Raw genomic sequence first — 26,940 nt, forward strand, 5'->3', positions numbered from 1 at the left:
AACATTTTCATCCCACCCCCACCCCCAAAAGCCCCAAACCCATTAACAGTCACTCACCATTACACTCTTCCCCCAGACTCTGGGAAACACTAGTCTACTCTCTGTCTCTATGAATTTGCTTATTCTGCATATTTCATATAAATGGAATCACACATTATGCAGTCTTTTGTGACTGACTTCTTTCACTTAACATGTTTTCAAGGTTTATCCATGTTGTAGGATGTATCATTACTTCACTACTTTTTATGGCTGAATAATATTCCATTATATGGATAGATCACATTTTAATTTATCCATTAATCAGTTGATGGACATTTGGGTTGTTTCTACTCTTTAGCTATTATGAATCTTGCTGCTATGAACACCCTAGAAGAGCATATACAATCGTGTTCACAGCAGCACTGTTTGTAATAACGAAAAGCAGGAAACAACTAAATGTCCATCAAGAGGAGAATGGGTAAGTTATAGTATTTTGATATAATAAAATATTATACCCAACAGTGAAAATGAATAAGCTACATGCATCAGCTTGAATAAACTGCACAAACATAAGATGGAATGCAAATAGCAAGCTGCAGAATAAATACAATGTATCACCTTCAATCAAATTTTTAAAACATACAAAACAGCCAATATATAGTTAAAATATAAATTACACAACTGCAACTAGTAGGTAAATAATTCCTAGAGATTGAACACACAGTACAGTGATTATAGACAATAAAACTGTATTACAAACATAAAACTTTCTAAGAGACTAGATCTTAACTGTTCCCACCACTGGAAGAAATAAAAATTATGAGATGTAACATTAGCTAATACTACAATGGCAATCATAATGTGATATAAATCCATCAATGTGATATAAATCCATCAAATCAATAGGTTGTACACTTTAAACTTACACAATATGTCAATTATATCTCAGTTTTTAAAAAGCTGAGAAAAAAGAATGAAAAAAGAAACAACACAAAAGAAATACAGGACAAATTCAGGATAGCTATTAATTCCACAAGTGAACTATAATATAGAGATATGATCAAGGAGGAGTACACGTGGGCATCACCTGTACAGTAATGAGATTTTCTTAAGCTGGGTAGGAGCTACCATTTTATTATTTATTCTTTTTTCTTTTTTTGTATATCTCAAATATTTTATTTAAAAAATATTGGCTCTGATTGCTTTCAAGTATGAATCTAACATATGGTTGGCTTATTGAGATTTTGCTAAAACATTATCATACACTTGGGAATCTTATTGACCTTATCCATCAAGTTACCCCAAAAAGTGACTTTATATTACCTCTCTCAGGTTAATCACAGCTTTATCACAAAACACAAATGGTGGCAATGGGGAAAGGGGAGAGATTCAACTGCATGCCTAATTCATGAAAAAATCTATACCTGCACAAAAATTTTCTATAGGTAACTTAGATTCTTCTATTTGTTTTATGGAGAATAAACAATTCAAATAAATGAAAAGTGTACAGAGAGAATTTAAATAACAAACAACTTTGATCTAAATTGATATATTCGTATATGTAACTTTATATCCATTCTTTCCAAACACTGAAAAAAATTGGCATACTATAGAATAAAATGAAAATATCTTGGCAGATTTGATTTAAAGAGGAAATGAACCTTTAAAATTTCAAAGTATGTAGGTATAAGTGCATTACATGTTAAAATCTATGACATACTCAGCTTTACTCAAGAGAAAAATGTATAACCATGAGTATACCAATTAGAAAACAAGAAAAGCTGCTGTTAACTGAATAAAGAGCTAGAAATAAAAGGAGTAAAATTTTAACTCTAAATTGAAAGTTAATTATTTGAAAAAGATTAATAAGATAGATAAGCCTCTGGCAAAACTAATTAAAAAAAAACCCACAGGGATATAACAATCATGGCGATTAAAAAATTGAAGAGTCACCCCTAAAAGGCAACAAGGTCAGTTGGTCAGACAGTAAGCTCAAGTGCTACTACATTTTCAACGAAAAATACCAGTTAATAAAGTGTACCAGTGCATCTCGAAGAGTTGGAAAAGCTTTCCAGTTAATCTGAGAGCACTAGCATAACCCTGACATCCAAAGCAGAAGAGAATAACACACATGCATGCACGTGTGCATGTGTGCGTGTGCACACACACACACACACACAACAAACAGAAAACTACTGGTCAGTTTCACCAGTGAACTTCATATACAACTACTGAATATTGTAATATTCACAAGCAGACATAAAAGGATAATTCAAACAGGAAACTTACTGTTATTCACTATTTAATATATGTACAGAAGAAAACTCTTAGAAAAATTATGAAGACATCTGACAAAATTCAAGATGCATTTTAGACTGAAACACTTCGTAATCTAGGAATGAAGTGGAGAGAAACTTACTCAACTCAGTTATCTATCAGAAAATCACAGAAACATTATGAGCATTCCTACAAAAGACAGATGTTCATCACAATTACACAGTTTAATGGCTACTTTTCAAAGTTGTACTTGCAGTCACAGATAATTTAAGGCAAGAAAAAGAACCAGAACTGTCACCATTACAAAGTGGCTATTTACCTAGAAAATTGGAGAAAAATAACCAAAAAATTAGTACAACCAATAAAGGGTTTTAGGCAAGGAAGAAACAAACTACCATACAAATTACAAAAACAAAAGTATTTCTACATAATGGCAATAACCAATAAAAAATGTAACAGATAAAAAGCAATAAATTTGCAACAGCAACAGCTCTAAAATTTAGAATCACACACATCTGAAGGGTATATGATGCTTTAACAAACTAACAAAAGCAAGCTATAGAATACTCCTAGATGGGAAGAATCAAAACTTAAGTGTCAATTTTCCAGAAAGTAATCCATAAATTCAAAACAATCTCAACTGAAAGCAACATGGTATTTTGTAGAACCTGATCAGTAAAATCTTGGAAAAGGAAATCAGCAAAAACAGTCAAAAATTTTTCAAACAAGAGAAATAATTGGGAATTTGGCCCCCAGATAGCAAAATATAACAAACTATAGTAATTAAAACCCTGTAGTCCTGGTACTGGATCAGAATGAAATCTAGCCACAGACTCAAGTAAATATGAGAATTTAGTATTAAATAAAATTGCATTTCAAAACAACGAGAAAAACTGAAGTTGTTTGGGAAAGGGGTCCCTCTCAGAGGGAAGCAGGAAGGTCAGAGTGAGATACGATGACAATACAAGGAAGGGGTCATGAGCCAAGGAATGCAGGCAACTCAACCTCTAGAAGTTGGAAAAGACAAGGAAATGGATTCTTCCCTAGAGCCTACAGAAGAAACAATGCGCTGCTGACCCATTTTAGACTTCTAATTCCCAGAACTGTAAGATAATAACTTTGTGTTGCTTTAAGCTACTAAATTTATAGTAGCCATAGGAAACTAACACAGCAGCCTAGCATTACTCAAACTAATAACATGCCAGTTCAAGAAAATATTCAAATGTTCTATAAATGCATGAAAAGATCTCAAATCAATAGTAACAGAGAAAAAAATTAAAACAAAGATCACTTTTTTGCCCAGTGATTTGGGAGAAATCAAAAAGCAATAATTTCATATATTGACAAGGATTTGGAGGGAGTGGGTAGGCACTCTTTTATGCTGTTGATGGGAATAAAATTAGTGAAGTCTTTGTGAAAGGTAATTTGGCAGTTTAAAGTTTAAAAAATATATATCCTTTGACTAAGTAAGTTTATTTCTGGGAGGCAACAGTTATGGAATATCAAGAACACAGGTACTACTGAAGGGTGACTTCTTGAACTGGGAGGCACTTAACATCCCAAGCCTCAAAAATGACTATCTATAAAATGAGGATAGTAGCTGCTATGAGAATTTGACATTTAATGTAATTAGCATAATGCTTAGTACATAGGCAGTACTTGATACATATTACCTATTATTAATGCATTCTAAAGTACATGTACATTTAAAATAACTTGTTGACGAGGATGTGGAGAAATTGGAACCTTTGTGCATTTTGCTGAGATATAAAAATGGTGCAGCTGCTATGAAAAACAGTATGGTGAGTCTCTCCAAAATTAAACATAGAATCACCATATAATTCAACAATTCTTCTGGGTATATACCTAAAGAATTGAAAGAAAGGACTCAAAATGTTTACTGGGTATAGGGTTTCAGTCATACAAAATGAAAAGTGTTATGGGGATAGATGGTGGTGATGGTTGCACAACAATGTGAATGTATATAATACAACTGCACTGTACACTTAAAAATGGTTAAGATGGTGGGGATTTCCCGGCAGTCCAGTGGGTAAGACTCCCTGCTCCCAATGCAGGGGGCCCAAGTTTGATCCCTGCTTGGGGAACTAGATCCCACATGCATGCCACAACTAAGAGTCTGCATGCCGCTACGAAGGACCCATGTGCCGCAACCTAGCAGCACAGCCTAAATAAATAAATAAATAATTCCAATGTTCTTTTTAAAATATTTATTTTAAAAAATGGTTAGGATGGTAAATTTTGTTGTGTATTTTACCACAATTTGAAAAAAAAAAGATCAACATAGGAAAAAAAACAATGCCAAAACACTATGAGTGGACTTGTTAATGCCTTAGCGTGATGCTGTGATGTCACACAGTATCTACAATCCTAGATCTTTTAATTAAGCAGGAAATAAATACTGAAGCAAAAAAAAAAAAGTCATCACTTTATTGTTAGTGTACAATAAATGAATATAACTTGTAATCAATAGCAGCAGTTAAGTAATTTATGGCACATCCATATAATGGAGAGGTACTATCAAGGAAAGTTAAGACACACCATTACAATGAAAAAGACAAGTAACTGGATAAGATAGATAGGTAGATAGATTAGCTATAGTGTAATCCATTTAACAGCTGATTCACCTCATTGTACAGCAGAAACTAATATAACATTGTAAAATAATTATCCTCCAATAAAAAAATAAAATAAAATGTATACAGGTACATATATTAGTATACAAACATATTGAGAGGGGTTTAAAGGATACAGACAATTGTTGACAGGGTTAGCCTCCTGGAAATTGTGAAGGAATAAGGATGTGGGGGAATATAAAAGGGAGTTTTCATATTTTGTCTTATATAATACAATTCTGAATTGTTGGAATCTTTTCCTATGAGAATTACTCATGAAATATTCACATCATTTCAAAAACAGACAAAATTAAAAAAAATACAACTCACTGTTATGTTGGGAAGAGTGCAGGGACACTGGACTGCTACTCTCATACTCAGCTTCTTCTGTCTGGCATCATTTCCTTTCAGGAAATAACCCTCCACAGCTTGGCAAGGTTACTAATCACCTGGTCCTACCCACCCTACCTTCCCATAGGTAGGTACCTCCCTTGCATGATCTAAGCAAGATTAGAAACCTTTAGGGAAGGAAATAATGGATGCTGGAAGCTCTACTTCTGAAATCTTAAGCAATACGGACCAAGGAGTTGTCAGAGGGGATTACTGTCACCAAATAGGAAGAAAATGTCTGAGAATGATATTAAAATACAGGAAAATAAAGCTAAGACATTCACTGACTAGGAGTGGAGAAAAACAGGCAAATCCACGGAGATATATTTGGAGTCCAGCCTCATAGATCCCTACCTATTAACCCCTCTAGATATAGTCTAAGAAGTGAGTTTGAATTTGGTTATTTATAACAAAGAAGCATTCTAAATAAGTCATATACATAATTAGGCAATAATCACAACAATTTTGAACTATTTCACTTATAAATATTTATCCTAAAAATTAAGATAATCACACACTCACCACACACTTTATACCAATGATATACCTAGTTTTGATATTGTTACAGAAGAAGCAACCATTGGGGGAAACCGGATGAAGGGTACCTGGGACCTCCCTGTCTTATCTTTGCAACTTCCTGTGAATCTGCAATTATTTTAAAATAAGAAGTTTTTTTTAATTATGGAAAAATTATCATATTCACAAAGATTTAGGCACAATGATGGCTATCACAGCATTTATTAAAGCAAAAAGCTAGAAACAAAAACTTTAATAGATTGCATAATTATATCATCTCCCCACTCAAAGCCAGTAAAACTAAAATAAAGAATAAAGTTATAAATCTACCACAATGTAGAAACAGGGGGAGGGAGCAATGCTCTGGCAACCTAGGAAAAAAAGTGTAGGGTGAGCTGAAGTGGAGAAGGGGGATAGGAACACAGGTGTGAGAAGAGGGATGGTAAAGAGAGAGGCTAACTAAAGGTTTGTATAATAAAGTTGACACCTTACATTTACCCTGCAGGGAAAAAAGAAAAGGAGGGTTATTCTCTAAAGAAAGTGAACAAAACTGGAAAGAACAAAGGCTGTTAGTGTAGATGATGGTATCCCACAGTAAAGTTTTCCAGATTCTGGTGCCCAGCATCACTGACAGATCCCTACCTATTCACCTTAAAGAAAAAACCTTGCTAGGGACACAGGGCTTTCAATGAGATCTCTAACACTTTATCCATAAATATGAAGAGATGACCAAAAATCACTAAATCTTTGAGGAAAGCCTTCAACCTCAAAGATAGAGACCAAGAGGGCTTCCCTGGTGGCGCAGTGGTTGGGAGTCCGCCTGCCGATGCAGGGGACGTGGGTTCGTGCCCCGGTCCGGGAAGATCCCACATGCCGCAGAGTGGCTGGGCCTGTGAGCCATGGCCGCTAAGCCTGTGCGTCCGGAGCCTGTGCTCCGCAACGAGAGAGGCCACGGCAGTGAGAGGTCCGCGTACCACAAAAAAAAAAAAAAAAAGATAGAGACCAAGAGAAATAATTGGGAAACTGACCCTACAGGTCAAAAATGCACTCAGGAAAAACACAATTTTTAAAACTAGTTAATATGAATAGAGAAATCTTAAATGAGATTGACTTCCAAACAAAATAAGGTGCTCTAAAAGTAGTTGAAGTAAGAAAAAGGATTTGGGGATAAAAAAAAAAAGAGTTCTCTAAATGTTGAGAAAAAATTATGGAAATGATAAATGCACCAAAAAAAGACAAGATACAATCAATCCAGAAGTCCCAACATCTGAATAATGAGAGCTGCAGAAAAAGATGTTTAAGAAAATGGAGGGGAAGAAATATTAAAGAAATACAAGAAATGTCTGAGGATTAAATGGAATCTTCATTTAAATCAAAAGGGCCCTCCTGGTGTTAAACAGGATTACTTTTACCTACATATAAATACAGTACCAGGGAAATTTCAGAATCCAGTATTAAGAAGATCTGAAAGGCTTCTAAGCTTAAAGGGGAGTAATCAGACTGGCATTAAATATCTCATCAGAAACCCAGGATAGCAAAAGACCATCAGGCAGTGACTTCTAAATCTGAGGAAATGAACTTTTTACCCAGTCTAACTCTCAACAGCATTGCTCCAAAGCACCAATGTCTCCTGGAGGGGAGCTTTACCTGTGGCAGATACGCTTTTACATCTGTTGTCCCGGTTTTTGCAACTGCCACCCAGAAGATGCCCCTTAATTGCCTATCTCTGGTGGCCAACTGGTCTTGCATTCTTGAGGCCCAGAGGGCTATGGCAATCAGAGATGGCTCTTGGCAGGCTGTCACCCCCCAGGGCACTGCAGACAGTAGACTGAGCAACAACTCCCAGTCTTTCTGTGAAGGAGGCCTCTTGATTGTCCTAGAGCTTCCGCCTGAGGGGCAGGCTTCAGGTGTGGCACACATCTGATGCTCTCTGTCTTGTTCCAGCTCACCAGTATCTTACAGAAGAGAACTTATATACTCATCTAGTGCCCGGATTTCTGCAACTGTTACCCAGGGGACACCACCAGACTGCCTGGCCAGAAGGTTTACACCTGCAGTTCCACAGAACTGTATCAATTTGCATACTTTTAAAAGCTGCCTGAGAGTCAAGGTTCCAAACAGCCTGAATCTAGGTGCTGAGATCCTCCCCTTAGGGACAGTGACAGATCTTGGCACCTCCTCAACAACTAGGAGCTATTAAAAATATAATAGCCTGCTGGACTTCCCTGGCGGTCCAATGGTTAAGACTCCACATTGCCACTGCTGGGGGCATGGGTTCGATCCCTGGTCAGAGAACTAAGATCCTGCATGCTGCGCAGTGCAGCCAAAATAAAAAATAGTAACAGCCAGCTTGAACAAGCACAAAGGTTTGAGAGAAGACAAAGAGTTGGGGAAGGGTTGAAAGACAAGGTTTAGCTCCTACATGAGGCCACTCCTTCAAGACTTGAAGAGGTGGTTGTTTCCAACCAGTCAACATGGAGAATGAAGCAGAATGAAGAAACAGAGTTATGTATTCCAAATGAAAGAACAAAATAAAACCTCAGAAAAAAAGCCTTAATGAAATGAAGATAAGTAATTTACCTGATAAAAAGTTCAAAGTAATGGTCATAAAGATACTCAATGAGCTGGGAAAAGGAAAAGACGAATACAGTGGAACCTTCAACAAAGAGATGGAAAAAATAAGAAAGTATATCAAATAAAAGTCACAGAGTTAAAGAATAAAATAATTTGCTGAAAAATACACTAGAGGGGTTCAACAGCAGACTAGATGAAGCAGAATAATCAGTCAATTCAAAGACAGGTACTGTAACTCACCCAATCAGAGCAGCAAAAAGAAAAAAAGAATGAAAAAAACTGAAGATGGTTTAAGGGACAACATCAAACAGACTAACATTCGCATTAAAGGGATACCAGAAGAAGAGAGAAAGAGGCAGAAATCTTGTTTGAAGAAATAACGGCTGAAAACCTCCCTCATTTGGGCAGGAAACAGACACCCAGATCCAAGAATTCCAGAAGGTTCCAAAGAAGAAACCCAAAGAGATGCACACCAAGACACATTATAACTGAAATCTCAAAAGTTAAAGACAAGGAGAGAATATTAAAAGCAGGAAGAGAAAAACAACTTGTTACATGCAAGGGAACTCCCATAAGATTATCAGCAGATTCTTCAGCAAACATTTTGCAGTCTAGAAGGAAGGGGCCGATACACTCAAAGTGCTGAAAGAAAAGAACTAACCAAGAATACTCCACCCAGCAAAGTTATCATTCAGAATTCAAGGAGAGATAGTTTTCCATACAAACAGAATCTAAACTTGTTCATCACTACCAAACTGGCCTTAATAAGAAATGTTAAAGGGATTTCTTTAAGCAGGAAAGAAAGAGTGCTAATTGATAAGAAAATATATCAAAGAACAAATTTCACTGGAAAGATAAAAATATACTAAAGTGGACTAAACACTATTATAGCTAGTATGAGGATTAAAAGACAAAAGTAGTAAAAATAATTATGGTTACAATATTTTTAAATTAGTTAATAAACTAACTAATTAATTTTTGGCTGTGTTGGGTCTTCACTGCTACGCGTGGGCTATCTCTAGTTGCGGTGAGCAGGGGCTGCTCTTCGTTGCGGTATGCAGGTTTCTCATTGTGGTGGCTTCTCTTGTTGCAGACCATGGGCTCTAGGTGCGTGGGATTCAGTAGTTGTGGTACGTGGGCTTCAGTAGTTGTGGCTTGCAGGCTCTAGAGCGCAGGCTCAGTAGTTGTGGAACATGGGCTTAGTTGCTCTGCAGCACATGGGATCTTCCCAGACCAAGGCTCAAACCCATGTCCCCTGCATTGGCAGGAGGATTCTTAACCACTGCGCCACCAGGGAAGTCCCCTTGTTGAGTCTTTAGTAGTTAGAATTTTTCAGAAGTTGAGAGAGATGAATTGAATTGTATAATATCAGATATAAAATTGTACACATCTTAGGTCTTTTTGGCTCCAAGTCTATTTCTAGTCACATTTTTCTTGATCCAGAGCTCTATTATTTGAAAGTTTGCTAACCCTTCTTATTGGGTAAATGCTGTGATAGATTCTATGTAAGATGTAAAAACAGGCATCTACAGTGGCAGGCAGATTGTTAACCACTGTGCCACCAGGGAAGTCCACAATAATTAATTAAGGGATACACAAGTAAAACGTGACATCAAAAACATAAAATGAGGGGAGGGGAAGAAAAGAGTAAAAATTCTGAGCTTCAGAATAGGATCAAACTTAGTTGTTATCAACTTAAAATACACTGTTATAGATCTAAGTTGCCATATATAAGCCTCACTGTAACCACAAAGCAAAAACCTATAGAAAATTCAAGAAAGATAAAGAGAAAGAAATATAAATAAACCATTAAGGGAAATCATCAAACCACAAAGGAAGAGAGCAAGAGAAGAAGAAAGGAAGAGAGAGGCACTACAAAAACAGCCAGTAAACAATTAACAAAATGACAATAAGCATATACCTGCCAATAATTACTTTAAATGTAAACGGATTAAATTCTCCAATCAAAAGACATAGAATGGCTGAGTGGATTAAAAGAACAAGATCCACCTATACACTACCTACAAGTGACTCACTTCAGATGAAAGGATACATACAGACTGAAAAGTGAAGGGATAGAAAAAGATATTCCATCCAAATGGAAACCAAAAGAAAGCTAGAGTACATATACCTATATCAGACAAAACAGACTTTAAAACAAAGACTGTAATAAACAGACAAATATGAGTATTACATAATGAGAAAGAGGTCAATCCAACACGGGAATACAACATTTGTAAATATTTATGTACCCAAAAAAGGAATACCTATTGATAAATATATACAACAAATATATTATTAACAGACCTAAAGGGAGAAACAGACAGCAATACAATAATAGTAGGGGATATATCTTCCAGACAGAAAATCAAATAGGAAAAATACGCATTAAATGATACATTAGATCAGATGGACTTAACAGATACATTCAGAACATTCCATCCAAAACCAAAAGAAAACACATTCTTCTCCAGTATACATGGAACATTTTCCAGGACAGATCATACGTTAGGCCACAAAACAAGTCTTAATTTAAAAGGACTGAAATCTTAATCAAGCATCTTTTCTGACCACAATGGTATGAAATTAGAAATTACATGGAGAAAACTGGAAAATTCACAAATATGTGGAGGTAAAACAACATGCAACTGAACAACCAAAGGGTTAAAGAAGAAATCAAAAGAGAAATAAAAAAATACCTCGAGACAAATGAAAGTGGAAAACTAACATGCCAAAATTTGTGGGATGCAGCAAAGGCAGTTTTAAGAGAGAAATTCATAGTGATAAATGCCTACCTGAAGAAATAAAAAAAGTCTCAAACAACCTACCTTTACACCTCAAGAAATTACAAAAAGAAGAAAAAACAAAGCCCAAAATTACTAGAAGAAAGGAAATAATGATGAGAGCAGAAATAAATGAAATAGAGATCGAAAAGACAATAGAGAAGATCAATGGAACTAAGAGCTAGTTCTTTGAAAACGTAAAAAAAACTGCCAAGCCTTTAGCTAGACTCACCAAGAAAAGAAGAGAGAAGACTCAAATAAATAAAATCAGAAATGAAAGAGATGTTACAGCTGATGCAACAGAAATAACAAAGGATCATAACTGATCATATTATGAACAATTACATGCCAACAAACTGACAACCTATAAGAAATGGCTAAATTTCTAGAAACATACAACTTACCAATACTGAATCATGGTGAAATAGACAATCTGAACACAGACTGATTACTACTAGTAAGGAGACTAAATGAATAACCAAAAACCAATGCAGGGGGCCCAGGTTCAATCCCTGGTCAGGGAACTAGATCCCACATACATGCCACGACTAAGAGTTTGCATATCACAACTAAGAAGCCCTCATGTTGTGACTAAGGAGCCCTGGAGCCATGACTAAGGAGCCTACCTGCTGCAACTAAGGAGCCCATGTGCTGCAACTAAGGAGCCAGTGAGCCACAATGGAGGAGCCTGCTTGCCGCAACTAAGAGCCGGCGCAACCAAGTAAATAAATAAATATTTAAAAAATAAACAATGTTTAAAAATAAAATAAAATGCTTCTGCACAACAAAGAAACCATCAAAAAAATGATAAGGCTACCTATGGAATGGGAGAAAATATGTGTAAACCAAAGATCTGATAAGGTGTTACATGGGGACTTCCCAGTGGTTAGGAATCCGCCTGCCAATGCAGGAGACATGGGTTCAATCCCCGGTCCAGGAAGATCCTACATGCCACAGAGCAACTAAGCCCATGAGCCACAACTACTGAGCCCACATGCCCCAACTACTGAGCCCATAGGCCGCAACTAGTGAGGTCTGTGCTCCACAACAAAAGAAGCCCACACACTGCAACGAAGAGTGACCCTGCTCACCGCAACTAGAGAAAGCCTGCGTGCATCAACGAAGACCCAACACAGCCAAAAATAAATAAATAAATAAATTTAAAAAATATATAATGAACTCATACAACTCAATAGCAAAAAACCAAGCAATCCAATTAAAAAATGGGCAGAAGACATAAATAGACTTTTTAAAGAAGACATACAGATGGCCAACAGGTACATGAGAAAGTGCTCCACATCACTAATCATCAGGGAAATGCAAATCAAAACCACAAAGAGATATCACCTCACTAATCATCAGGGAAATGCAAATCAAAACCACGAGATATCACCTCACATCTGTTAGGATGGGTTATTACAAAATAGACAACAGATTGTTGACAAGGATGTGGAGAAAAGAGAACCCTGTGCACTATTGGTGAGAATGTATTGGTGCAGCCACTACTGAATACAGTATGAAGGTTCCTCAAAAAATTAAAAAGAGAACTACCATATGATCCAGCAATTCCACTTTTGGGTATTTATCTGAAGAAAACAAAAACACTAAGTTGAAAAAATATACAGATCCCCATGTTCACTGCATTATTTACAATAGCTAAGACATGGAAACAACCTACATTTCCATGGATGGATGAATGGATAAACAAACTGTGGTATACACACACAATGGAATATTATTCAGCCCTAAGAAAGAACAAAATCTTCTCATGGATAGACCTCACAGGTATTACGTTAAGTGAAATAAGTCAGAGAAAGACAAATACTGTAAGATCTCTCTTATATGTGGAAACTTAAAAAAAAAAAAAGAAAAGAAACCAAAAAATAAAAACAAAACAGAACAACTCACAGATACAGAAAATAGACTGGTGGTTGCCAGATGTGGGTGGTGGAGGGTGGGAGAAATGGGTGAAGGGGGTATAAATTTTAAAAGTGAAAAAAGAAAAGCTTAACATGGAACAAGCTCAACAAAATCCTTTTGAATCTGAAAAAAAATCTGAATTATCTGCATAAAATCATAAAAGTAATAACCTATACATGTATGATTACTTGCAGTACAGAAATCTGTAGATTATCTATCTCACTTTTAACAATGTTGAGACTCATGCCCTTTAAAGTGGGCAAACAGAATCAGAGAGGTAGAAAACTTTCCAAAGGTCATAGAGCTAAAGAATGGTAGACTTCACACTCTAAATCCAATAATCTCCTTCAATCTTAGAAACTTCTTTTCAGAAGTAAATTTGCAAATTCGGTCTTAATCACCAAACTACAGAATGGCACAGAATGATTCATGCTCTACAACCACCCATTTTAGGAAGGATCAGCTCCTTTTAAAAAGCAACATGCTTTTTAATTATCTACACAGCTCATTGCGCAGTTAGGGGAGTGACACTAATCAAAAAAGACAAGCCTAACAATAAGCTGAATTTGATAAAAATTCTTTTAGATAATCTTGCAGAAGTTTGGGGATCTGGGAAATACCAACTATAATCTGCTGATCAAGTTCCTATTTTAGTTTTAAAGTCTATTTATTTTGTGTGAAATATGCATGTACTTTATGCAATGGAGTCCTAAAAATTGTGCTCAAAGAACAAAGGAGACATGTCAAAGAACAAGAAGCCAGCTTGAAGGGGCTCCCAATGGCCAAATATGAAAGAATCTGAGCATCATAATAATGAGTGTAATGGATTAAAACTCACTGAATAAAAGAATACTCCATAAATTCATGCTAATGTTGATGACTATGATGATAAATAAATGAATGGGGAAAAGGGAAAGTTTTCTACTAACAGAATGCTGACCAATAACTATAGAAGGAAATAGTAGAATTAGATAATTACCATTTTGTAACCATCACATTAATAACTGACTTAGGTGAGAATCAACAATGAATGCTAAAACAGTGAGATTTTGATAAGGAAAAAGTTATTTACATAGGTCAAAGTATCTTCCCACAAATAACTTATGAATTGCAAAGGGGAAAATCATAACTTTATGGCAGAGAAACTTGGAAGTCACTACCTTATCTCAGCAGTCAAAGGTAACATCACCAATACTGACAAGGATATCATGTGTCTCCTGATGTGATGCACCAAGGAAGATACATTTCACTTAGGTGGTGCCAGCATGCATAAGCTGAATCACAAGGAAACATAAAAACGCAAACTGAGAGACATTCTAGAAAATAAACGGCCTATATTCTTTAAAAATATCAATGTCAGGAAACACAAAGGCAGGCAAAGAACTTTTCTAGATATAGGAGACACAAAAACTAAATGCAATGCATGATCCTGGGTTAGATACTAGACCAGAAAAAAACCTTTTTTCTACAAAGGACATTGGGACAATAGACAAAAGTTGAATAAGATCTACATTAGATACTGTATTAACATTTTATTTCCTATTTTGATAATTATATTGTGATTATGTAAGTGAATGTCCTTGTTCTAAGGGAATATGTCAAGTATTTAGGAGCAAAGGGGCACAATATCTGCAACTTACTCTCAAACAGTTCATACATGAAGGTTTTTTTTTTCAGACATCTACACTTTGCACTGATATAATTAAGCTAGCAACACAAACTTCTGTAGAGCCTGCTTATTTTCTGAAAGGCTTACCCACATTTATGATAAACAGCCACTAGATGGCAATCTGTGATCTCCTAAACCCCAGCAGCCTAGGATTCTGCAGGGAGCATTTTAGACTCAATTATACTTAAAAAAACAAAAACAGCTGGTGATCTTTAATAAAGCCCTATTATATAATAACATATTATTATGTATTAGGCAACCACTACACTCAAAATAGATGTTTTCACAATGGCCTATACAGGGCTTACATGATCTTTTCATTGCCCGCCCTTGCCCCCCAAACCCATCTCTCTGACCTTATCTCCTTAGGTCCATGTTAAAGTGTTGCCTCTTCAGAAAACTTCCTTAACCCGCCTGTATAAAACAGCACTTAAGAGGCATGCCCTCTCCTGCCCTCTGACCTTGCTTCATTTTTCTTCAGCACGTGCCATTTTTTCCTACCCACACTCCCAGAATGTAAGTTTCATGAGAACAGACTTTATTTTGCTAACTGCCTGTAAAACAGAAATACCCAGAAAAGGTATATGTATCAGACAAGTATCTTCTTTTTCATTTTTAGCTGTTATTCATCATTCTTCAATTGAAGACCATTACACCCCACCCCACCTCCAACCAATCCCCTAATGGAACTAGATTGTGAAGAATATTAAATGTCAAGTGTTGAAGTGTATTATGTGGAAGGAAATCATCAAGAAATTTAAGCAGAAGTAGTGCTTTAGAAAAATTCTTCTGACAAGAAGGTGGTAAAAATGTAGGAGGACTGGAAAGCAAAGATGCAGGAGACACACAGTCTCTGGTGTCAGGAGTTACGTTTGGTCCTGGTTCCATAGTCTACCAGAGCGCCATGACTTTGGATGAACTGCTAATTCAAGAAGCTCTCTGTGCTTCAGTTGCCCAGTATGTAAAACGAAGGCAGAAAAACATCTACCTCGTGGGCAACACAGAGGTTATGTTTACCCTATATCAGTACCTGATACATAAATTTTAGCATTGCATGTAGGAAATAACGGAAAAGAAACAAGCAAACATTTGTTTACTTAATTAACTTATTTTTACCGAGTGCCTATAGGTATGTCAGATACTTTTCCAGGTACTGGAAATGCAGCTGTGAGGAGGAAAAAAAAAAAAAAAAAAAAAAAAAGAGTCCCTGGTCTTCATCATACTAGCACAAGGTGACCAAAAATAGCCCTAATTTATCTGAATCTATCTGGTTTTTGAGTTTCTGCTGGTGAACAGCTAAAGTTGGGACAGTAAGTCCCATCAAAGTCCTCTCTCAACGTCTCTCAATTGAGGAGACAGACGTTCTGTAATGTCAGGCTATGAGAGGGGTTATAAAGAAAAATTAAATAAGGTAAGGGGACAGAGTATGCTGACATTTTAAATAAGGTTGTGACATTTTAGTAAAGAGGTAAGAGATGCTAGAGTTTTCTCTGGAATGATTCAAAAATAAAACTGAGGGGCTTCCCTGGTGGCGCAGTGGTTGAGAATCTGCCTGCCAATGCAGGGGACACGGGTTCGAGCCCTGGTCTGGGAAGATCCCACATGCCACGGAGCAACTGGGCCCGTGAGCCACAACTACTGAGCCTGCGCGTCTGGAGCCTGTGCCCCGCAACAAGAGAGGCTGCGACAGTGAGAGGCCCGCGCACCGCAATGAAAAGTGGCCCCTGCTTGCCGCAACTAGAGAAAGCCCTCACACAGAAACGAAGACCCAACACAGCCAAATAAATAAATAAATAAAACTGAAACTCAGGAGGAAGAACTGATTTGAAGATGTGTTTGGGTCTTAGAAATGATTTGGCTTCAAAAGACAAACTAGGGCTTCCCTGGTGGCGCAGTGGTTGAGAGTCTGCCTGCCGATGCCGGGGACACGAGTTCGTGCCCCGGTCCAGGAGGATCCCACATGCCGCGGAGGGGCTGGGCCTGTGAGCCATGGCCGCTGAGCCTGCGCGTCCGGAGGCTGTGTTCCGCAACGGGAGAGGCCAGAACAGTGAGAGGCCCACGTACCGAAAAAAAAAAAAAAAAGACAAACTAAAAGCTGAATGGAGGAACTTCCCTGATGGTCCAATGGCTAAGACTCTACGCTCCCAATGCAGGGGGCTTGGGTTCCACTCCTGGTCAGGCAACTAGATCCCGCATGCCACAACTAAGAGTTCACACGCTGCAAGTGAAGATCCCACACGCTGCAACAAAGGTCTCGCACACCGCAACAAAGATCCCGTGTGCTGCAACTAAGACCCGGCACAGCCAAATAAATAAATAAGTTAACAAAAAAAAAGCTGACTGGAAAAAGCACCTTAGAAACTCTAGTTTACTTATATGTAAACTTCAGTCTTCTATTTCTTCCTGCCTTGGGGAATGAATAACTGTAGGATCTCCTAATGCAGAGAACTATCTTCTACGGACTGTGTTATGGGTTCAACTGTGTCCCCCCAAAAAGGCACAATGGAGTCCTAACCTCCAGTTTCTCAGAATGTGACTACTTGGAGATAGGATCTTCATAGAGGTGATCAAGGTAAGATGAGGTCTAGGATGAGTCCTGATCCAATATGACTAGTGTCCCTAAAAAAAGAGGAAATTTGGACACAGACTAAAACACAGAGGGAAGATGATGCACAGGTACAAGGAGAAGATGGTCATCTTCAACCCTGCTGACACCTTCATTTCAGACTTCTAGGCTCCAGAAGTGTGAGACAATAAATTTCTGTTGTCTAAGCCACCCAGATTGTGGTACTTTGTTCAGTAACCATAGCAAACTAATAGAGACTAGAAAAAAATCATATTTGTGTACTTATCTCCCTTAAGAAATCCCCTTGAGGGGAAAGCTTCACTCTATTTTATTTATTTATTCATTCATTCATTCATTCATTTTTGGCTGCATTGGGTCCTCGTTTCTGCACCCGGGTTTTCTCTAGTTGCGCAAATGGGGGCTACTCTTTGTTGCGGTGCATGGGCTTTTTATTGCAGTGGCATCTCTTGTTGCAGAGCACAGGCTCCAGGCAGGCGGGCTTCAGTAGTTGTGGTGCACGGGCTCAGTAGTTATGGCTCTTGAGCTCTAGAGTGCAAGCTCAGTAGTTGTGATGCACGGGCTTAGGTGCTCTGCAGATTGTGGGATCTTCCTGGACCAGGGATCAAACCTGTGTCCTCTGCACTGGCAGGCAAATTCTTAACAACTGCACCACCATGGAAGTCCCCTTCACTGTTTTAAGTCATTTTTGTATCCCTTCTGGAGTACCTAATCTGATACAAAAATTTAATTAGATACTATTTTAAGTTCCAGGAGCTACACACAGTGGAGCTCAATAAATGCTAAATTTCTCCCACAACCTTTTCCATATATATCTTTCCTGACAGATAATTTCTTTCTTTTGCAAACTGACAAACTGAATTTAATTTCTGAGACATACTCAAGTAGCAATCTCAACTCAGTAATCCTAGGAGCTAGGGTTTAGCAGCATTGAAACAAAAATTTGAGTGCCTATATTTATCAGATGATACATACACATAATTAAATATAAACTATCCCTGATCTTTAGAGACTCTAACCCAAACTAGACGTGATACATACATACAGGAAATACCAACAGGTGAGTTAAAACCATTAGTTCAACACATGACTAGTAATAAGAAATGTTACATAAAAGTCAAGGGTAAACCCATTTTAGCTAAGGAAGGAAGCATGAGCATGGGAGTAGTCACCAAAGCACTATACTCCCAGCTGAGTACTGAGCTAGGCATGCATGTACAATTTCAGCATCAGAATCTCGCCATCTGTAGATAAGGCAACTCAGACTCAAGGAAGTCAAATGATATTGTCCAAGTTCATCCAACAACCATGTTGGAGGCAAGCTGGAACCCGGGACTGTGTGATTCAAGAAGACAAGCTGTTTTTTGATAGACAGTATTTGAGCATATATCTATTCTATCCTTCCACCTACAACACGAGCATAAGTTAGCTAATTTATCTCATTATATTCTATTTTTTAAAAATTTATTTATTTATTTTTGGCTGCATTGGGTCTTCGTTCTGTGCATGGGCTTTCTCTAGTTACGGCGAGCGGGCACTCCTCTTCGTTGTGGTGCGCAGGCTTCTCATTGCAGTGGCTTCTCTTATTGCAGAGCATGGGCTCTAGGCACACGGGCTTCAGCAGTTGCAGCACATGGGCTCAGTAGTTGTGGCTCGCAGGCTTCTAGAGCGCAGGCTCAGTAGTTGTGGCGCATGGGCTTAGTTGCTCTGCAGCATGTGGGACTTCCCGGACCAGGGATCGAATCCGTGTCCCCGGCATTCTTAACCACTGTGCCACCAGGAAAGCCCTCTCATTATATTCCTAATACTAGCAAGAAATATGCAACATACAATTCCTGCAAAATCTATTCCCAAAGGCATAGGTAGTCACAGAAGAGAAAAGGAGTATCAAGGGAGCTTGCCACCAAGCTCACGTATAGACAGAACCTGACATCTGTGGTCAAACTGCTTGGCTTAAAGGACATTCAAGGTCCTTCACAGGCCGAAGGGCAGCACCACAATCAAGAACAAAGTGAATGAGAAGATACAGTTGCCCATAAATTACCTTTATATTAATAATTAGTTACTGGGCTTCCCTGGTGGCGCAGTGGTTGAGAGTCCGCCTGCCGATGCAGGGGACACAGGTTCGTGCCCCGGTCCGGGAAGATCCCACATGCCACGGAGCGGCTGGGCCCGTGAGCCATGGCCGCTGAGTCTGCGCGTCCAGAGCCTGCGCTCCGCGACGGGAGAGGCCACAACAGTGAGAGGCCCGCGTACCGCAAAAAAAAAATAAAAATAAAAATAATTAGTTACAACATAAGGCCACCTTAGTATTTCAGGAAACAAAAGTTCACAAGACCACCCCCAAAAGAATGGGTAGCATTGTTTAAAATGCCTAATCACTCAGAACAAAGAAGTTAGAATTTGATTAAATTAAATAATATATAAAGATCATCAACATGACTCATGGTACCAACACCAAACTTCATGCCATTGATGACAACTCTTATACTGGTGACAATTCTTATATAGTGGTTGAAATATATATCAAATGCTCTCAAACTTTTTGACAAGCAATCTTTAAATACCTATTATGCAAAGCATTTAAGCCACCAAGGAACTTATTACTCAATAGCAATGAATTATACCTGACCTTAACCTTCATCTATATAACCAAAGGCTCATCATGGTACATAAGAAAATGATTTTTATTTATCTAGCTCCTGCCAACTAACTTTTGTGTCCAGTGCTACTATACTTCTCTGAAAATGAACAAAGTATAGTTAACTTATTTTGTGGTTTCTGACAACTTTCTGAAAGCATTCCTTGTTAAAGTAGTTGAAAAGCTAGATACTCTGGTCTTCATAGCTAATCGCATGGATCTTTTTCAAATTCCCAAAGTTAATTTTCCAGTAAGAAGTACACAGAACCACAGATCCCTTCCACAACTGTGTTTACTATAACTTTAAGGGGAAGGGCTAGAGATAGTATTAGACCTAATAATTAGGCCAATTAGTAACTAACTCTCACCCTGAAGATTCTACAGCAGAGATTACAAACTGCAGGCTGTAAAATCCTGCCCCTAAACTTCTGTTTATAATGGTTAAAAAAAAATCAAAATAGTTGTTGAGAAGCACATAAAAACAAAGATTTCCAGGGTCTCTCAAAAAATCTGAAGACCTGGTAACACGACTCATCTTCTCACAGGACAAATGAGAAAGCCCACTCCATACATTCTAATAACCACCATTCCCTTCTGGCTTACTGATAGTATGCTTCAGAAGCCATATTCTAAAAATAAATCAACACAATCACAAATTACTATATATTCAATATTCATTTTAAACTAAGAACACAGATGACCCAAATTCTACAAGATATAAAAAAGTCCAAGATGTAAAATGAAAGCAAAAATTAAACAAATGAATCTGTGTACCAGGTGGTAACATAATCACACAGCAATGAACTAGCTCACGTAACTTTAAAATTCAGTAATTTGACTCTACATCCCTATTGAAATACTATGCCCTAAGAAGAACAATAAGAAGAAATCATTAGCTTTCTTCAGTAATCATACTATTGGTTGTAGTGTTGACATTGTCATTCTCAGACTATTCTGTATTTATACTGTGGGAAAAGAAAATGAATAATCATGTTGGTGCTGTTGAGAACTGGGGTTTTCAACGTGGGAGAAAGGAGATAGAGATGTAAAATCAAAGAAGATAAGGAAAGTCCCTGGGTTATTTAATTTGATTTTTAAATATAACTTGAACTCATGATTTTTTTTTAAAGAGAAAAAACACAACTTATTTCCTAATTAACCACAGAAAAGGCCTAGAAACAATGACTAACTCAGTAGAAATAAGCACCTTAAGTGCCCAGATTGTGATCTCCAAATGTCATTTCCCACTAAAAGGCTTCTTAGAGAAAGGTCTATTTCCTTGACTGGGGCAGAAAATGTACAAGTCTGGACAAACTGTCACACCAGATAGCAAAAAGCTATCAAAGATGCCTCAGGCTGAGTCAAATGACTCAACGGCCATCATGAAGGGACTCCAACTGGCCAAAGAGAGGACAATCAATAAAAATAACAACTATACATGCTACAAAATGCATGAGCATTAAAAACATGCTAAGTAAAAGAAGCCAGTCACAAAAGACCACATATTGTACGATTCCATTTATATGAAATATCCAGCCTAAGCAAATCCACAGAGACAGAAAGTAGATTGGTGGTTGCCTATGGTTGGAGATCAGGTAGCATGGGGGGTAATGAGGAGTGACTGCAAACGGGTACAGCGTTTCTTTCTGAGGTGATGGATATATTTCACACTTACCAGATCATGGTGAAGGTTGCACGACTCTGTGAACATACTGAAAATCACTCAATTGTACACTTTAAACAGGTGAATTTTATGGTATATAAACTGTAACTCCATAAAGCTGTACAAAACAAAAACAAAACTACAATGGACTGAACCACAAATATGTTTAAATCTGTGTGTTCATAATCAAAAAAATCTTATTGGTCATTTTGGAGGATGCCAGGAACCCAGCTCATTGTTTTGAAAACTGGAAAGTATAAAGTATTTATCCAGTCTGTCATACACATGAAGTCTCTCCCTAGATAAGCAAACAGAAGAGATAGTTTCTCTTTACACAAGTATTACAATCAATAAATTAAAGAATAATAGAATATTACCATTTTGCAACCCCAAATAAAATCAGGGATCTAGGCAATGATCAAAGGCCACTAACATCAGAAATAAGAGTCACAGACAGTAGGTGCCATCTGATAGAAGTATATAACACCACCAATGAAGCAGTCTAGCAAAAAATTTGCAGGGACTTCCCTGGTGGCACAGTTGTTAAGAATCCACCTGCCAATGCAGGGGACATGGTTCGATCCCTGGTCTGGGAAGATCCCATATGCCACAGAGCAACTAAGCCTGTGCGCCACAACTTCTGAGCCTGAGCTCTACAGCCCGTGAGTCACAGCTACTGAGTCCACGTGCCACAAATACTGAAGCCCGTTCTCCACAGCAAGAGAAGCCGCCGCAATGAGAAGCGCGCGCACCGCAAGAAGATTAACCCCCATTCGCTGCAACGAGAGAAAGCCCCCACACAGCAATGAAGACCCAATGCAGCCAAAAAGAAATAAATTAACTTTAAAAAGTTTGCAAAGAAAGAAAAAACAAAAACCATGCAGAACCTATAGATAAAAAGACTAGAGAAACTTTTAAAACAATGGCAAAGTTGGATATTTGATGTCAACTTGTGTTAAAAAATTTTAGGTGTCATAATAGTACTGTAGTTATGTTTTTAAAAATTAAGAGTCCATATCTTACAAAATGATAACATCTAGGGTTTGCTTTAAAGTAAGATGGAGGGGAGTAGGAGAAGATGTATCAATAGATGAAACAACATTAGCCATAGCTGGTAACTGTTGGAAGTTAAGGTGGATATATGAAAGTTTATTTTGCCATTTTCTCTCATTTTATACATATTTGAAAATTTCCACAACAAAGCTTTTAAAAAGACAATCATGCTGCCAATTCTGCACAACCCTGGAATTACTGCATTTCACAAACTCAAACATGAAAATGTCTCCCACCATTTTACATCTCTGAAATCAAGACACATCTTACAGTAAATGGTGTATCAGGTTAAATGGTAGTATTTTTTTCTTAATAGTACATAAAATGGTGAATTGAAAAACCGACAGCATCTTAAATTCGATGAAAAAACTGTTAAGATTATTAATATATTTAGATGTCTATTTCTCTTTAGCTAAATCATTACTTGCATTGTACCTGGAAAGGAAGAGTTAAAAAAAAAAAAACTCCTAGCTTTCTGAGTTTTCTTATTTGCTTGGGATTAATTCAGTTACAGTGAGAGAAGCATTAAAATGCTTCAGCCAATATAAAAATGAACTTAGTCCCCAAACCAGCATAAGCGGTAGACAGAACCTGGGAAACACCAGGCAAGTCTATCTAAGGTGGATAAAAACCAAAAAGCTTGCTGCAGTTATTCTACCAGGTCTAAAAACTTGAGTAAAAATAGACTTTAGTTGATGAGCCTGTCTTTTCATTTTTAAGAAAAAAAGAATTTTTTTCAATACAGCAGGTTCTTACTAGTTATCCATTTTATACATATTAGTGTCTATATGTCAATCGCAATCTCCCAATTCGTCACCCCCCCACCCCCACCCCCTGTCGCTTTCCCCCCTTGGTGTCCATACATTTGTTCTCTACATGTGTCTCAATTTCTGCCCTGCAAACCAGTTCATCTGTACCATTTTTCTACATTCTACATATATACGTTAACATACGGTATTTCTTTTTCTCTTTCTGACTTATTTCACTCTGTATGACAGTCTCTAGATTCATCCACGTCCCTACAAATGACCCAATTTCATTCCTTTTTATGGCTGAGTAATATTCCATTGTATATATGTACCACATCTTCTTTATCCATTCCTCTGTCAATGGGCATAGAGGTTGCTTCCATGACCTGGCTACTGTAAATAGTTAGCTGCAATGAATACTGGGGTGCATGTGTCTTTCTGAATTATGGTTTTCTCTGGGTATATGCCCAGTAATGGGATTGCTGGGTCATATGGTAATTCTATTTTTAGTTTTTTAAGGAACCTCCATACTGTTCTCCATAGTGACTATCAATTTACATTTCCACCAACACTGCAAGAAGGTTCCCTTTTCTCCACACCCTCTCCCACATTTGTTGTTTGTAGACTTTTTGATGATGCCCATTCTAACTGCTGTGAGGTGATACCTCACTGTACTTATGATTTGTATTCCTCTAATAATTAGTGATGTTGAACAGCTTTTCATGTGCTTATTGGCCATCTGTATGTCTTCTTTGGAGAAATGTCTATTTAGGTCTTCTGCCCATTTTTGGATTGGGTTGATTGTTTCTTTAATATTGAGCTGCATGAGCTGTTTATATATTTTGGAGATTAATCCTTTGTCCATTGATTCATTTGCAAATATTTTCTCCCATTCTGAGGGTTATCTTTTCAACTTGTTTATGGTTTCCTTTGCCGAGCAAAAGCTTTTAAGTTTAATTAGGTCCCATTTCTTTATGTTTTTATTTTCATTTCCCTAGGAAGTGGGTCAAAAGTGATAAGGAAGGATGTCCACTCTCGTCACTATTATTCAACATAGTTTTGGAAGTCCTAGCTATGGCATAAGAGAAGATAGAGAAATAAAAGGAATCCAAATTGGAAAAGAAGTAAAACTGTCAAGTACCATATTGTCTTGATTACTGTAGCTTTGTAGTATATAGTGTGAAGTCAGGGAGTCTGATTCCTCCAGCTCTGTTTTTTTTCCTCAAGCCTGCTTTGGCTATTCAGGGTCTTTTGTGTCTCCATACAAATTTTAAGTTTTTTGTTCTAGTTCTGTAAAAAATGCCATTGGTAATTTGATAGGGATTGCATTGAATCTGTAGACTGCTTTGGGTAATACAGTCATTTTCACAATATTGATTCTTCCAATCCAAGAACATGGTATATCTCTCCACCTGTTGGTATCATCTTTAATTTCTTCCATCAGTGTCTTATAGTTTTCTGCATACAGGTCTTTTGTCTCCCTAGGTAGGTTTATTCCTACCTAGGAATGGTAAATGGGAGAGTTTCATTAATTTCTCTTTCAGATTTTTCATCATTAGTGTATAGGAATGCAAAAGATTTCTGTGCATTAATTTTGTATCCTGCAACTTTACCAAATTCATTGATTAGCTCTAGTAGTTTTCTGGTGGCATCTTTAGGATTCTCTGTGTATAGTATCATGTCATCTTCCAACAGTAACAGTTTTACCTTCTCTTTTCCGATTTGGATTCCTTTTATTTCTTTTTCTTCTCTGATTGCCGTGACTAGGACTTCCAAAACTATGTTGAATAATAGTGGCGAGAGTGGACATCCTTGTCTTGTTCCTGATCTTAGAGGAAATGCTCTGTTTTTCACCATTGAGAATGTTTGCTGTGAGTTTGTCATACATGGCCTTTATTATGTTGAGGTAGGTTCCCTCTATGCCCACTTTCTGGAGAGTTTTTATCATAAATGGGTGTTGAATTTTGTCAAAAGCTTTTTCTGCATCTATTGAGATGATCATATCGTTTTTCTTCAATTTGTTAAAAAATGATGTACCACACTGATTCATTTACGTATACTGAAGAATCCTTGCATCCCTGGGATAAATCCCATTTGATCATGGTGTATGATCCTTTTAATGTGTTGTTGGATTCTGTTTGCTAGTATTTTGTTGAGGATTTTTGCATCTATATTCATCAGTGATACTGGTGTGTAATTTTCTTTTTTTGTTATACCTTTGTCTGGTTTTGGTATCAGGGTGATGGTGGCCTCATAGAATGAGTTTGGGAGGATTCTTTCCTCTGCAATTTTTTGGAAGAGTTTGAGAAGGATGGGTGTTAGCTCTTCCCTATATGTTTGATAGAATTCACCTGTGAAGCCATCTGGTCCTGGACTTTTGCTTGCTGAAAGATTTTTAATCACAGTTTCAATTTCGTTACTTGTGATTGGTCTGTTCATATTTTCTATTTCTTCCTGGTTCAGTCTTGGAAGATTATACCTTTCTAAGAATTTGTCCATTTTTTCCAGGGTGTCCATTTTATTGGCACAGAGTTGCTTGTAGTAGTCTCTCAGGATGCTTTGTATTTCTGCGGTGTCTGTTGTAACTTCTCCTTTTTCATTTCCAATTGTATTGATTTGAGTCTTCTCCCTCTCTTTTCTTGATAAGTCTGGCTAATGGTTTATCAATTTTGTTTATCTTCTCAAAGAACCAGCTTTTAGTTTTATTGATCTTTGCTACTGTTTTGTTTCTTCTCACTTATTTCTGCTCTGATCTTTATGATTTCTTTCCTTCTGTTAACTTTGGCTTTTGTTTGCTCTTCTTTGTCTAGCTCCTTTAGGTGTATGGTTACATTCTTTATTTGAGATTTTTCTTGTTTCTTGACGTAGGCTTGTATTACTATAAATTTCCCTCTTAGAACTGCTTTTGCTGCATCCCATAGGTTTTGGATCGTCGTGTTTTCATTGTCATTTGTCTCTAGGTATTTTCTGATTTCCTCTTTGATTTCTTCACAGTGATCTCTTGATTATTTAGTAACATATTGTTTAGCCTCCATGTGTTTGTGTTTTTTACGTTTTTTTCCCTGTAACTGATTTCTAATCTCATAGCATTGTGGTCAGAAAAGATGCTTGAGTTCAATTTTCTTAAATTTACTGAGGCTTGATTTGTGACCCAAGATGTGATCTGTCCTGGAGAATGTTCCCAATGCACTTGAGAAGAAAGTGTAACCTGCTGTTTTTGGATGGAATGTCCTATAAATATCAATTAAATCTATCTGGTCTATTGTGTCATTTAAAGCTTGTGTTTCCTCATTAATTTTCTGTTTGGATGAAATGTCCATTGGTGTAAGTGAGGTGTTAAAGTCCCCCACTATTATTGTGTTACTGTTGATTTCCTCTTTTATAGCTGTTAGCAGTTGCCTTATGTATTCAGGTGCTCCTGTGCTGGGTGCATATATATTTATAATTGTTATATCTTCTTCTTGGATTGATCTCTTGATCATTATGTAGTGTCCTTCCTTGTCTCTTGT

The 26,940-nt window shown here is 37.4% G+C and overlaps 1 protein-coding gene across 1 annotated transcript in view; it reads right to left on the reverse strand.

Moving 5' to 3' along the window:
* Positions 1 to 26,940, reverse strand: part of SRPK1 (SRSF protein kinase 1) — a 70,882-nt gene that overhangs the window by 37,364 nt on the left and 6,578 nt on the right. The window lies entirely within an intron of this gene.

This window comes from Physeter macrocephalus, chromosome 18, assembly GCF_002837175.3.
Source record: "Physeter macrocephalus isolate SW-GA chromosome 18, ASM283717v5, whole genome shotgun sequence".
Classification (NCBI taxonomy): domain Eukaryota; kingdom Metazoa; phylum Chordata; class Mammalia; order Artiodactyla; family Physeteridae; genus Physeter; species Physeter macrocephalus.